At 35.0% G+C, this 14,714-nt stretch overlaps 1 long non-coding RNA gene across 2 annotated transcripts; it reads right to left on the reverse strand.

The window, feature by feature from the left end:
• Positions 1–1,858: 1,858 nt before the first annotated feature.
• LOC147843843 (uncharacterized) lies at positions 1,859–14,637 on the reverse strand. Of its 2 annotated transcripts, XR_015490886.1 has the most exons (5): positions 14,443–14,637; positions 13,341–13,408; positions 9,012–10,416; positions 8,656–8,896; positions 1,859–2,956 (listed from the first exon to the last, which is right to left on the reverse strand). It is a non-coding gene; the product is annotated as an uncharacterized LOC147843843 (long non-coding RNA). The 2 variants fall into 2 exon arrangements; XR_015490885.1 differs by lacking the exon at positions 1,859–2,956 and having other exon boundaries at positions 6,488–8,896.
• Between the last annotated feature and the right edge of the window lie 77 nt (positions 14,638–14,714).

Below are 14,714 nucleotides of genomic sequence, written 5' to 3' on the forward strand. Positions count from 1 at the left end.
TTTAATTATTTTATTACTTTTACCTTTCACAATCAAAAACAACTAGCTACAAAAAAAAAAACGATGGTGACGTCCTCTTGAAATGGAGCAGGTCAATGTCAGTGAATGAAGGCTCTTTTTAGCAAGTTAACCAAACAGAACTGCTTACTACATCGTCTAGATTGATCATTAATTGAACTATTTTATTGCTTTTACAAAAAAAAACAACAACTATTTACTAAAACAGCATAAATGTTCTCATACATTCATCTGCAATAGTCAACATATTACAAAAAAACTATATATATATATATATATATATATATATATATATATATATATATATATATATATTCATTTTCGTTTCAGTTTAGTCTCTTTATTAATCTGGGGTCGCCACAGCACAGCAGAATGAACCGCCAACTTATCCAGCATATGATTTACGCAGCGGATGCCCTTCCAGCTGCAACCCATCTCTGGGAAACATCCATACACACTTATACAATTTGGACAATTTAGCTTACCCAATTCACCTGTAGGGCATGTAGGACTGTGGGGGAAACCGGAGCACCCGGAGGAAACCTACCGCGAACATGCGGAGAACATGCAAACTCCACACAGAAACGCCAACTGACCCAGCCGAAGCTCGAACCAGCAACCTTCTTGCTGTGAGGCGACAGCACTACCTACTGTGCCACCATATATATATATATATATATATATATATATATATATATATGTCTCAGTATATACCAGAAACAAAAAGTCAAGGGTGAGTAAAAAATTACCGAATGGTGAACATTCCCTTTAGGGTGTCACGGTGGCTCAGTGGTTAGCACTGTCACCCCACAGCAAGAAGGTCGCTGGGTCGAGCCGCGACTGGGTCACTTGGCATTTCTATGTGGAGTTTGCATGTTGTCCCCTTGTTCGCGTGGGTTTCCCCCACAGTCCAAACACATGTGCTATAGGTGAATTGAATTATTAACTAAATTGGCCGTAGTGTATGAGTGTGAATGTGAGAGTGTATGGGTGTTTCCCAGTACTGGGTTGCAGCTGGAAGGGCATCCACTGTGTAAAACAAAGGCTGGAATAGTTGGTGATTCATTCTGTTGTGGCGACCCCTGATAAATCAGGGACTAAGCCAAAGTAAAATGAAATAAATGTATAAACTATTCCTTTAATTGTGTTTAGGTTTGTACTGAAGTTGTGTATAATTTGATGACAGTTGATTCACTGGGTTTAATAACAGATGCAGTGTTTATCAGCTTTGGAAAACAGAGCAATGAATCTAAACACTGGAAAAAGCAGGGCTGATAATGAGGTCGTTCAGGGTAATCGGGTCACTAAGTCCTTGTTTAAAGCTTTGAGTTGCAGCCTGATCTCATTAGAGAATGCACCTATGCTTTACCAATTTACGAGGAAGCAAATTCATATCAATCCCTACATGTGATTCATTAAGAAATTTGCATTTCCTTTTGTAAATTAGGTCACTGCTTAACATGTCAAATTGTTATGAATGTCTGTAAGAGTGTGTAGATAATGTTAATAATTCCGAACATGGTTGCTTCAGGTCCTAGGAATAATTCCTTTAGGTTTATGATTTATGATGGCATTTTAGTGCCCTGTTAAAAGATACAATAAAATCTAAAGTTATGAGATTAAACTCATAATATTTTGAGAATAGTTTAAAAATGTCAAGAATAAAGTTTAAATATTACAATAATAAAGTCGGAGTTATACAAGATTAAAGTCTATATATTTGAGAATGAAGTCTCAAAGTTTTTTTAAACCTTGATAATTGAAATCTTGACTATGCAGTCGAGGTCAAATTGTTAGTCCTCATGTTCAATTATATTTTTTTTATACTTTTTTCTTTTTTATACTTCTTTTATACTTTCCCCCCAATGTCTGTTTAACTGAGAGAAGTTAGAGAAGAACTGAGAGAAGTTAGTTAAACTACGTCTATGTTAAACTACATCTTTAGTTAAACTACGTCTTTATATAAAGATAAATAAATCAGAATTATTAGCCCCCCAGTTTATTTTTTCCCCAATTTCTGTTTAATGGAGAGGTTTTTTCAACACATTTCTAAACATAATAGTTTTACTAACTCATTTAATAACTGATTTCTTTTATCTTTGCCATGATGACAGTACATAATATTTGACTAGATATTTTTCAAGACACTTCTATTCAGCTTAAAGTGACATTTAAAGGCTTAACTAGGTTAATTAGGTGAACTAGGCAGGTTAGGATAATTAGACAAGTCATTAAATAACAGTGGCTTGTTCTGTAGACTATCTGAAAAAATATAGCTTAAAGGGGCTAATACTATTGACCTTAAAATGGTTTTTAAAAAAAATGAAAACTGCTTTTATTCTAGCTGAAATAAAACAAATAAGACTTTCTCCAGAAGAAAAAATATTTTTAGACATACTATGAACACTTCCCTGCTCTGGTAAACATCATTTGGGAAATATTTGAAAAATAATATCAAATTGACAGATTAATAGGCAAATAATTTTGTTTTCAACTGTACATCTGATAGACTCTTTCAAATGATCTACTAAACCTTTATATTCTATTAATACACTAAATAATATAACAAAAAATGTCATTTTAATCAGTTAATCAGCTTTCAACTTACTGTAATATTTTTAGTCAGTTTAACTGATGTAAAATAATATGAGTAAAAAAAATCATAGTAATCTGATTGAACTTAAAGAAAACAAGACAGCAAGATTTTTTACTGTGCATTATCTCTTCATTATCATTCATTTTCCTTCGGCTTAGTCTCTTTATTAATCTGGGGTCACCACTGTAGAATGAACCGCCAACTATTCCAGCATATGTTTTACACAGCAGATGCTTTTCCAGCTGCAACCCAGTACTGGAAAACATCCATACACACTCATTCACACACATACACTACAGCCACTTCAGTTTATTCAATTCACCTATAACGCATGTGTTTGGACTGTGGGGGAAACCGGAGCACCCAGAGGAAACCCACACCAACATGGGGAAAACATACAAACTCCAAACAGAAGTGCCAACTGGTCCAGCCGTGACTCGAACCAGTGACCTTCTTGCTGTGAGGCAACAGTGCTAACCACTGAGCCACCTCTTGATTTTTTAGAATACAATTAAACTTCCCTTACAAAAGCCTCATTTAATGCAATGTGCAGTGGTGGAAAGAGTAGTGAAAAAGCATACTTAAGTAAAAGCACCACTACTTGCCTAAAAATGTAGCGTGAGTAGAGTAAAAGTATCTGTTGTAAATATTACTCAAACTATGTGTTAAAAGTAGCCCTTTCAAAAGAACTCAAGAGTAGCGAGTATTACACAGTTAAAAGTTGATGCATTTACATGTAATTTGTGGATGTGTGTGTGTGTGTGTGTAAACGTAACATTCTGTAGTGCATTTAGTTATTGCCCAGCAGGCACACAATGTCATAAGATGTTAATATTAGGTTAGATTTAGGTTGTGATGTCAGGTGACCAAAATTCAATGGCTAGCCAGCGTCTAAGTACGTTATTATGACGTCCAATAAACATTTCAAATGATGCTGATATTTGGTTAATTTTGGATTGGAATTGACCAAAATCCAACGTCGAGCCAACATCTTAAACCAGTGGGCTCAACCCTGTTCCTGGAGATCAACCTTCCTGCAAAGTTCAGCTCCAACCCTGATCAAACACACCTGAGCCAATTAATTAGGACCTGAACAGCTCTTGATAATTACAGGCAGGTGTGTTTAATATGGTTTGCAACTGAAATCTGCAGGAAGGTCGATCTCCAGGAAAAGGGTTGGTCACTCCTGTCTTAAACCAACCTCATAGTGACGTCAAACACTGGTATTTATTCATCAGGTATGGCAACTAAAATCCAGCATCTGATTGAGGTCATAGTGGTAACATCCACACAACATCAAGTTGTAACATCATTAGATGTTGATATTTGGTTGCTTTTAGGTTCGATGTTGGACACTGACATTGTCGGCCTGACGTTTAGTTCTGACGTCAACCCGATTTTCATTCCCAAACAAAACCCAACATCCACATGACGCTGGGAATACAACTTCAATCTGGCGTCATGTTGACGTCTTGTACCTGCTGGGTGTTTAAGGCCATTTTGGTCATCATACAGTAAACATCAGTCATATTCTCATCAGTGACATGCATCTTAACAGTAGGGATGTAATGATTATAGATTTGGGTTGTACAATTATAGTCTGAGAAATAATCACGGTTTCACGGTTATCACGATTATTATGCATTCATTAATTTCAAACCTCACTAGTTTAAAAAAGTAATGAAAACTCCTTTTATTTTACAGTGTTATCTATTGCTGCTCAGTAACTAAACTAATACAGCACAAAATAATATAAAAAACAAACAATAGTCAATTTCTTTCTTTGTGCTTTAAAATAAGTGAATGTTTTTGACATTTAAACAGAAATAATTTTACACTGTAAATATATGACAGAACAATAAATAAATGAAAATAAGAATAAATAAAAACACAGTATTTGTCTAATGCAGGGCTTGAAATTGCCGGTGCTCCCAACTTCACCACCAAAATTTAATCAGCACCATTGCAAATTGTATATTAACAGATTTATTGTATTTGAAAACAACATAAATTACAACTAACAAAAACCAGAAACAACTATCTAACTAATGCTGTGATGAACTATTGATATTTGGGCAATAATTCCAAAATAAATGTCCACTAATTATAAAATACTAATGATGACGAGGATGACACTAACACTAACAATGAATGACATTTCTCATTATCATTCTGCCTTGAATGTGTGACTTTTTATCTGCTATAAAAAGTCCAACTGTTACTTTATGAAAAATAATTCTATGCTTTGCGTCAAAAAAAGAAGAAAACATTGCAGTAAGAAATGCTTATTTTGCAATTTATACTATTGTATAAATGTTTTTTTACGCATGTTAATTTAATAAACATAAAGAACGGACAAAAGAAAGGAGGAAAAGTCTCACTTCTGCACCTCTTTGGTTCGGTCATTGTAAATGCTCAGTCTCGTTATGCACTGATTTTCATCTCTCTGTGTTTGTGAAAAAAAGCCGCCGAGTCAGCAAGCCCATATAAGCGGGGCAAAGCAGTATTGTCGCGATGACCACCAGCGCAATACTGTTGTTATGAGCTGCAGTTTCAGTTTAAACTTAGTAAATGTGAGCTTCTTTGGCGATGATGTGTAAAGGGTTTTACATTTAGTGGGCATTTGCGATGTTCGCGCAGTGAATGCAAAGCATCTAGATTCAGGGCATTAAACAGCTGCTCCACTCCGACTCTTTCGGCGCTCTCGGCTGGTGGATTACCATTCACGACATGATTACTCTTATCGGCACCATTAATAATAACTCTAAGTGGGTTTGCAAAGCTGTGTACTTTTTATGTACTGCTTCTTCCTCAGACTTCAGCCACAAAAGCCCTGTCATCCCAACGAGGTGCGCCTGAAAAGCGTGAGCGCGTTGCGCCGTATGCACGTCGCTCCCTATATTTTACAGTTCATGGTCCCTCCAGTGGAAATAATGAATTTGCTCGAGCTTGCCTTAGTTAACAGCCTCAATCGTTGCATCCCTACTTAATAAAAGTTCACATTTATAAAACTACTTAGTACAGTACAATTCCTGAGAAAAACTATTCAATTACAGTCATTTCATTTGAGTATTTGTAATTTGTTACACCACTGGCAATAATCAAAAAGATTACCCTGTAAACAGCAATAATTAATGTTATCTGACACCTCCACATCTATTTAACATGGCAAAGGACGTCTGAAAATGATCAAACGCAGCATTTTAGCGAGTTTTACAACAAGCTTAATAAATGATGCTTTCAACTCTAACTCTGTTCAGTGGCTTATAGACTCTTAAGGGCTTAAACTCACAGTAGATCAGATCAAGTAACAACTGCATGAGAGACAATGGACAAGTTGTTAATCTCAGAGGCGCAGATGATGCCACCGTCTGTCGCAACGCTCAGACACACACATGAGTTTTTAGTTGATCTGGAAGTGGATTTGTCCAGCAAATATTATTCACAACACTTGTTTAACCAGACAAAGATATAATACGATTCAATTATTAAGTTTCAAGAGTTCACATTTAGCTGATGATTGATTATAAGCAAGTTTGGCATGCTGTCCTGGGAGAGAGTCCTGAGCTCAAAGGGTCCTTGAGCCCTGGGCTTCCTCCCATTTGCAGGGTGAGAGGGGAGCTTTGAGCTCATGTATATTGTTTATAGGGGGTTAGGAATTGGGATAGGATTGTTGGATCTTACATAGTTAATGCAGAACCAGCCATGTTCAATCATACTGATGTGATCCTCTCGAAAATAGTTTATAAATAAACTTTACATAGTATCATAGGACATTTGTTTTACTTAAATTGCCTGTTTATTTTAGAGTACATTTAAAGATTTTTTTTTGTTTTGTTGTTAAAATCCTGATACGGGCTAGCACCAAGATACTTTTCTGCGTTAATTTAATGTGGCATATGCACATGGACTTTTAATTTCAGCAAGCCAGCTTCAGCACTTCCGGTAAACTATTTTCATTATAAAATTGCCACGTTTAAGGTCTGGGGTCCGTTTTTCATACGTGGATTACTCAGTTAGCTGTATTTGGATGTTGATGATTTGACATGTTTCAGGATCGTTTCGTTCTTCAAAGCTGATCCGAGAGTTGTTGTCATAGCAACAGTTCTGCTAGGTCAAACCTGATCGGGAGCAGGTTCAATTCATATAAACAGGATTAGATCGGCTCAGTTCAAGCAAAGATAATACAGAAAGTATGTTCCGAATTCTGATATTTTCTTACAGTAGTAGTTACACTTGGGAAAATGGTAAATATTTTTCAACTATATATAAAGTTACAGTTATGAATAAAATAAAGTTATACATATTAATAAAACTATAATAAAAAATTATGCAATCTGCACCCTCGAAATGAAAGTACAAAGACTGCCACCTGGTGGTGCAAAGAGAAAACTTATTGATATGAACTTTTTAGATCGCTTTAGTACAAATTGTGTGTAATAGAAATGCACAATATGTGACTTTTTAAAAGCAATAATACATTTATGCTGTCATAAACATGTTTAATATGCCAGTGATTTGATGCTTCACAAAAGTTGCAGACGCCTTTACCAATATCAAAATGCTTTTGTAAACAACCAGTTATTTTTTACACCGATTAAAAAACGGCTGCTATAATAAAGAAAATCTTTTCTAAATGTTGAACTAAATACACTGATTTGCATTGAAATACATGATGAATACTCTTGACACATGAAAGTGTAAAGCCTGCAGCTCACAACAAATGTGTAAATTTATTGCGTGTCATATTTTACAAGCCGTTTACTGCTAATTTGATGTAATTTTGCTCACATGGATAATTAAATATTAATCAGATGATGTCATTACGCTGCTGTGCCGTCAGCCAATCGTTGCATTGCTGATCATGATTTCGAGGATCGATAGATCTGTCCTTCACAACACACGCAGCGATCTCAGATCAGTTTATTCAGACATTCTAATCTGATTCGCGAACTTAGCGAACCAAATTAGCGAGAGATCAGTTATCAAGACTAAAAGATCCAGGATCTGCCAAATCATCTTAGATCATTTAAGCGAGGTACGAAGAACGGACCCCTGATTTCTTTAAAAATCATTGATCTTCACTGCCTGGTAGATATATGATATGAAGTGGGTCTCAGATCGGACAAGAAGCACTGCATTAAATTCTATTTCCCCCAGCCATCTCTTTAAAATAAGAGTTTATTTTACCAAAGTATTTTTAATGGGAGTTTTTGCGATTGCCTGCTGATACTGACGGCGTTAGTGTTTACATGGTCTTTCATCTCGTTTTACGCTTTAACAACTAAGTCTGTTTAACTGAATGTATTTTAATTCCATTACAACATTGGTTCCTAAACATTTTGCTGTGTGCACCCCCTTCTAATATCAAGCACCCCTTTCTCCGATTAAACTCCACACTACAATAACTGAATACACATATTTTCTGTATATTAGAAAATATATGAAAATTTCTGTTATTATGAATAAAAAACTTGCTTCTACCTTTTTAGTGAGATGGATGGGCCTGTTTTTTTCCACAGTTCATCAAAATTTGGTCCAATGGATGACAGCTTTACTCTGAAATCATTCTCGGCATCTAATCTTTGTCAATGTTTGGTTTTTAACTATGTCAGTGCAGAAAAGCCTGCCTCACATACATCAGTACATCTCTGCTGGATTTCTCTGTTCCCGCCTGCCCCTCTTCACCTCGTTCGTTATCCTCCGAGTCCATATGTTCAAGGCTGCTGCACGTCTCCATACAAGAGGCAGATGTAGATGGTTCATCCCTACTCTCACTTGACTTCTGTAAAGTGACCGTTTTTAACCAAGTGTCCATTTTGATAAATATTCATTCATTTTCTTGTCGGCTCAGTCCCTTTATTAATCCGTGGTCGCCACAGCGGAATGAACCGCCAACTTATCCAGCAGGTTTTTTTAACACAGCAGATGCCCTTCTAGCCACAACCCATCTCTGGGAAACATGCACACACACACACACACACTCATACACTACGGACAATTTAGCCTACCCAATTCACCTGTACCGCATTTCTTTGGACTGTGGGGGAAACCGGAGCACCCGGAGGAAACCCATGCGAATGCAGGGAGATAATGTAAACTCCACACAGAAACGCCAACTGAGCCAAGGTTCGAACCAGCAACCTTCTTGCTGTGAGGCGACAGCACTACCTACTGTCACTTTGATAAACATAGTAAGTGAAATAAAATAACTAATGTAACGTTATTATCACTTAGCGCCTAATGTGAAAGGGCAGGGCTATTGTGATGCAGGCGTGAAACCTTGAGATGAGTGAGTATGCATCGGGTATGCATAGGTTGTAAATTACAAGTTGTGATGTGACTTTTTATTTCTCAGTGATTTTTTTTTCTCTCAAAAATATGACGTGAAGTTTACTCAACATAAATCCATAAAAATAATAAAAGATTCAATTTCCGCCAGTATAAACATTCTCTCGCGCACCACTGGTGGTCAGACTGCGCACCACTAGGGGTGTGTGAACCTTTTGTGACAATTTTCAAAAAGATTATTTTAAATGATTGGGAGGGCAAAGTAAATTGACTTCAACTGTAGGCCTGTTAAAGTTTACAGGTGCAGCAATGTGCCTTGATGTACTTGAATGCTAGAAATGTGTTATCCTACAACAGTATAAGGTTACTTGTCAAATAAATGAACAAGGAAGATTATTTTGAGTTTAAGTCATTTAATTATCTTGTTTATGAAGACTGCAGAGTGATGCGTGAAGAAAAATGACTTCAAATAATGTTTTAAGTATTTTGTGATGTATATGTTAAAATGTGCTCCTAAAAGTGCGTGGCCCCTGCCCGCCTTCCACAGGTTAATAGTAAGCTAATGTAATTTCATGATGCAAATCTTAAATTCATGCTAACCAAAAAATGATCAAAGGAAATGTATTAATGTAATACAATATGAATTGATGTTTACTTTAAACTTTAATTATATTGTTCTATTAAAATGATTTTTTAAAAGATTTTGTCAAATAAAATATTTTTGTAGAGTCATCTACCATCATTTTCGGGCTAAAAGGTATCGGTTCAGGCACCGTTTTGGCACCGGTATCGTTTTAAAAGTATCGATTTGGCACCGGTATCGAAATAAAACCCAAACGATACCCAACCCTAATTAATATGCATGCGTAATGTTGTTTTTGCGTTATAAAGTTTGTCATTTGTTATTTTTTTCAAACTCTCTCTCTGTGTCGTGTTTTTTATATCCGTTACACCATCTTGAATCCATTAAAGACCATCTTTTAAAAGCGTTTGGATGTGGTTAAAATGTATTGTACATTGTTGACACTGAGTGAAGCCTGCTGCAGCTGCTGTAGGCTTTACAGCACACACAGCTCCATGTTTTGCTCCATCAACACATGATTTACTGCTTACAACTGTCTGCTTTGTTCTGTTTCTTCATTGTTTGTTATTCTTGATTTAATTTAACAAAAGTGTCTGGAAACAAAATGTAATGGAAATAAAGCCTTTTCAATATTTTTGTAAACTGCATGTTATTTATTTACACAGCCATAATTATAAAATTAATAGTAGTTATAGTAATAGTAGCAATAGTAATAGCAGAATGGAAAAAATAACATTTAGTCAAAATAACCCAATGCATTGGGTTAAATAATATAACCCAATGCATTAGGTTAAAATAACTTATACTTGGGAAGGTGCTATAATAGCCTATAGTTGGGTTATATGTTGTGGTGTTTTTGCTTGTATACTCACAAAATTGTTTGTCTGATAGTAATCCTGAATCAAACCTCCACTGATTTACTCTGCCTCTAGAATAAGAAAGATTTAGGTTAAGTGAATGTGGAGCATGATCAGACAATATGACAATAGCAGAATAATCAGAAGTGCTAACTAAAGGTAAGGGAGCTTTATAAAAGAAAAAATAATCAATGCGTGAATGAGATTGATGAACACTGGAAAAAAAGCAAAAAATCTTTTTTTAATGGGTCGAGAAAGCGCCATGGGTTAACACATCCAACCTGATCCACGAAAAAAGACACTGCCTTAGCCATAGCAGTTTGCTCTAAAGTTTTAGAATTCGACCGATCAAGCCTTGGCTCCATAACACACTTGAAATCGCCTCCCTGTGTTGTGGTATTTTTAACCCCAACTATTTTAACAGAGTAAGCTATGGAATGGTCCTCAGCATCAGGAATGCTGCTTCTCCGGACTCACTGTTTTAAGAAACTTCTCAAGACTCACCTTTTTACTGTTGCTTTTAACTTAGATTGATTATTTTTGTTAATTTAATCATCCAAATGTACAGAATTGTTCATATTTTATAGTTTTATTGTGGTCTTTTTTACTGTTTTTATTGTTCTGCTATGTTACTGTTTGCCTTGTATGCCTTGTAGCGCTTTGGGTCTGAGTAAAGCGCTCTATAAATAAAAGCTATCATTATTATTGTTATTATAAAAGTATTTTTTATTATACTCAAAATTTTTTATTATAGTATGTACGTAAAATCTTATATTGTTGTGATTACCGTCTTTTTGGCTTAAAGATGGAACCATTTTAAAAGATTAAAAAAACACTGACTGCTCGCCAGTTTTGAGGAAAACACAACACAGCAGGGTTTGTTGTGACAGGGTGTTACAATTAAGCCACACACTGTTGGACACCAATTAAACTAACAAAATATTTTAATTTAGTTTTGTGTGTAACGTTGAGAACTTTTTATATTATATATATATATATTTACTAGAATATATTTTTTAAATTGACAAAAATATATTTTATTGCTAAAAATGCAATTAAACGCATCATATAATAATGAATAAATGGATATTAATGCAAATAAATCCAAATGTATTTATACAATAGATAAATAAATAAACATGCTGTACTATGTAGAATAAATAAAAAATATAGCTACTATTTAAAGTAAACTGGATTTTAATCTACTGTGTGAAATTTGCCTTTGTAAGCATGTGTTACAACTAACCCTCTATCTGTTACAACTTGCCCAGCAGGTGGGGTAAAGAGAAACATTTCTACTCCTGGCACTTTTGGCAATACTGCACAGAAACCAGCTGTCCGGCGATCATAACTTCAGTGCTCATTTGTAGGAGAGGCTAGTGTTTTGATTGGTAAAATAAACAGGATTTGTCCTACCTCATTACTTTCATTATTATTTGACCAAAATCAAAAAGTGTTAGTGTGTGCCTCGCTCTCCCCTAACCCATTGAACACTCCATCAGGGGCACTTCAATGTGTTGACAGTTTACTTTTGGCTGCACACACAAGCTTAAAAACCAGAAGGGACTGTGCTTTAACCAGCCTGATCCCATGAGAAAACTTAAGTATTTTTCATTTTGCCCGTTTAGTGGCTAATTTGTACGAATTTTAAAAAGGAGGCGTGGCACCTAACCCCACCCCTAAACCCAACCGTCATTAGGGGAAGAGCAAATTGTACTAAATTGTACAAATAAGATCGTACGAATTCATACAAATTAGCCACCAAATCAAAAAGTTATGAATTGCCGTGAGATTGTGTTGCGGCTTTAGCAGTGGTTGCCCCAAATCATTGAAAATAATTTGTCTCTTCACGTTAGGCAGGCCAAAACCCTTTCTATTTTTAGTCTTAAAACTCATCTCTACTTAAGTCTTTTAACACCATGAGAGTCTTATGTCTGTTGTATTTGTCAGACAAATAAATAAGATAATGGTTTACATGTTACACTACTGGTCAAAAGTTTGGAAACATTCTTTTTTTGTTTAATGTTCTAGAGGAAAAGTATTTTCTGCACACCTTAAGTCTACGTTTATTAGGTCGAAAATACAATAAAACAGGTGAATTGCCATTTATATATGTATATGTCAATTTATTGTCAATTTAATGTGTGTGTGTGTGTGTGTGTGTGTATATATATATATATATATATATATATATATATATATATATATATATATATATATATATATATGTCAATTTAATATATATGTTAATTTAATGTATGTGTATATGTGTGTGTGTGTGTGTGTGTGTGTGTGTGTGTGTGTGTGTGTGTATATATATGTCAATTTACAATGGCTGTTTTCTATGTAAATTAATCTTTAAAACGAATTAGTTTTTTGCGTAATTATTCCAATCTTTGGGTGTTTGCAGTCTTACTGTTAATCTCTCTCCTACTCAGGCCCAACAGAGTCTGAATGCAGACGCGATGCAATCTCAGACAATCTTGGTTGCGCATGCACATTCAGACAGTTGTAATCATGTGTATTTGAATATATGTATTCTCTTATCATGCGCTATTTAAAACTCCCCAGTACATCATTATATATATATATATATATAGGTATTCTCGTGCATGGGCACTTAGCAGTAGGTTAAAGACAGAAATACACCAAAATACGGTTTACAAACTAAAGGCACGACAGACGAAAGAACCACCTGTATGTATGTATATATCTCACTGAAATTAAATATATGATTTATTTATTATCCTAAAAACTGTTGTGAACATACTCTTTAACTGTTTAATAAAAGTGTTAGTAAATGTTTTTACAATACAGAAGGGGACACACTATCCTCATTTATGCTGGACATTAAGTTTGTAAACCCATTTTTTAAAAAAAAAAATGTGAACATCTAAGAACATATTAAAATAAATCTGTCGTTAATCACATCATGATCCCTTAATGAATATTCAGAAACAATTCTGAACAATACAACAATCTGCTCTCTACATACTTGTGGTACTTGAAGGTTTGTTCTTCTCTCAGTCGCATCACATTCTCCGTGTATATCTCCTCTGCATCCTATTAAACCAAGAACAGCCGTGTTTAATATTATAATGATTTACAGACACTCAGACAAGTGCAGGTAGACACTAATGGTCCTGCTCAAGTTCAAGTTCATTTATTTATAAAGCACATTTAAAAGCAGTCACAAGAAGACTGACCAAAGAGCTGTACATAAGACAAGGTAAAAATAAAAAGACAGAATATAAAACATAGAAATAAAAAAGAGAAATGTCTGTGAAAATGTAGCAGTAGAAAGGACTATTAAATTAATCTTAAAAAGCCAAGCTAAAAAGGTAAGTTTTAAGAAGTGATTTAAAAACAGAAAATGATGGAGCCATTCTAATCTCAAGGGGCAAGGTGTTCCACAACCACCCGCCACAGAGAGAGCTCTGTCCCCTCTACGTTTTCAGCCAACATTTTACCCCTGTCTTACTAGACAAGTATCTTTTATGACCTTTTTATGAACTCTCATTAACGTTACATACATTTTCAATACTTTTTAAGTGTATTTTGAGAACATTTTTAAGTGCCATGTCTCAAAATCCAACATGAGAAAGTGATGCTTCAGGACACTGACCGAATCCAGGACACTGACCCAAACCATACAGATATAAAGTTTACATAATTCAAACACTTCAAACAATACAAACAATAATTAATTGTTATTCTTATAATAGTGTTAATAAATACAATTATAATCATTCTTTAACAAATAGATGCGAAAAATAAGAGTGCCTATATTCAATTTTGAACATTAATTAAGATAAATCATATATATTTCTTCTCCTTGTTGTCAAATAACAGAACAAATTCTAATGAACAGGTAATTTATAAAGCCAAACAGGAATCAGTAAGACACGCCGCCATTTTATGAATCTCAGCATCACATTACTTCTGTATTTGGAGTGTAAATGGAGTTTGATAAGGCAGATCTGCTGATTTTAATGGATATACACTATTATATATCGTGTTTCATGTTTAAACAAGCGCTTATACAGTGCTAATAACTTACATTTGAGGTACAAAATAAATGCTAAGACAAATCTTACCTGTAAACGTATTTAAATCGACTCTGATTAAAAAAACAAATCTCTGGTTCACCAAAACACCTGTAATGCTTCATCAAACAGGAAATATTAACGAGTCAAACAAAGATTTCCTGAAAAATCCGTTTTATTTCGCTTCAAACACAGCCGTGAAGGAAATAAACAACGGCTAACGTTAACTAGCGTATTTTTCAACTCGGAGAAGCTCCGCCCACCGCGCAAAACTGACCAATAACCTAACAGGTGACTGTGGAATGTTGGAACGCGTTCGAATT

The sequence above is a fragment of the Danio rerio genome, chromosome 5 (genome assembly GCF_052040795.2).
Source record: "Danio rerio strain M-AB ecotype USA chromosome 5, GRCz13ab, whole genome shotgun sequence".
Taxonomy (NCBI): Eukaryota; Metazoa; Chordata; class Actinopteri; order Cypriniformes; family Danionidae; genus Danio; species Danio rerio.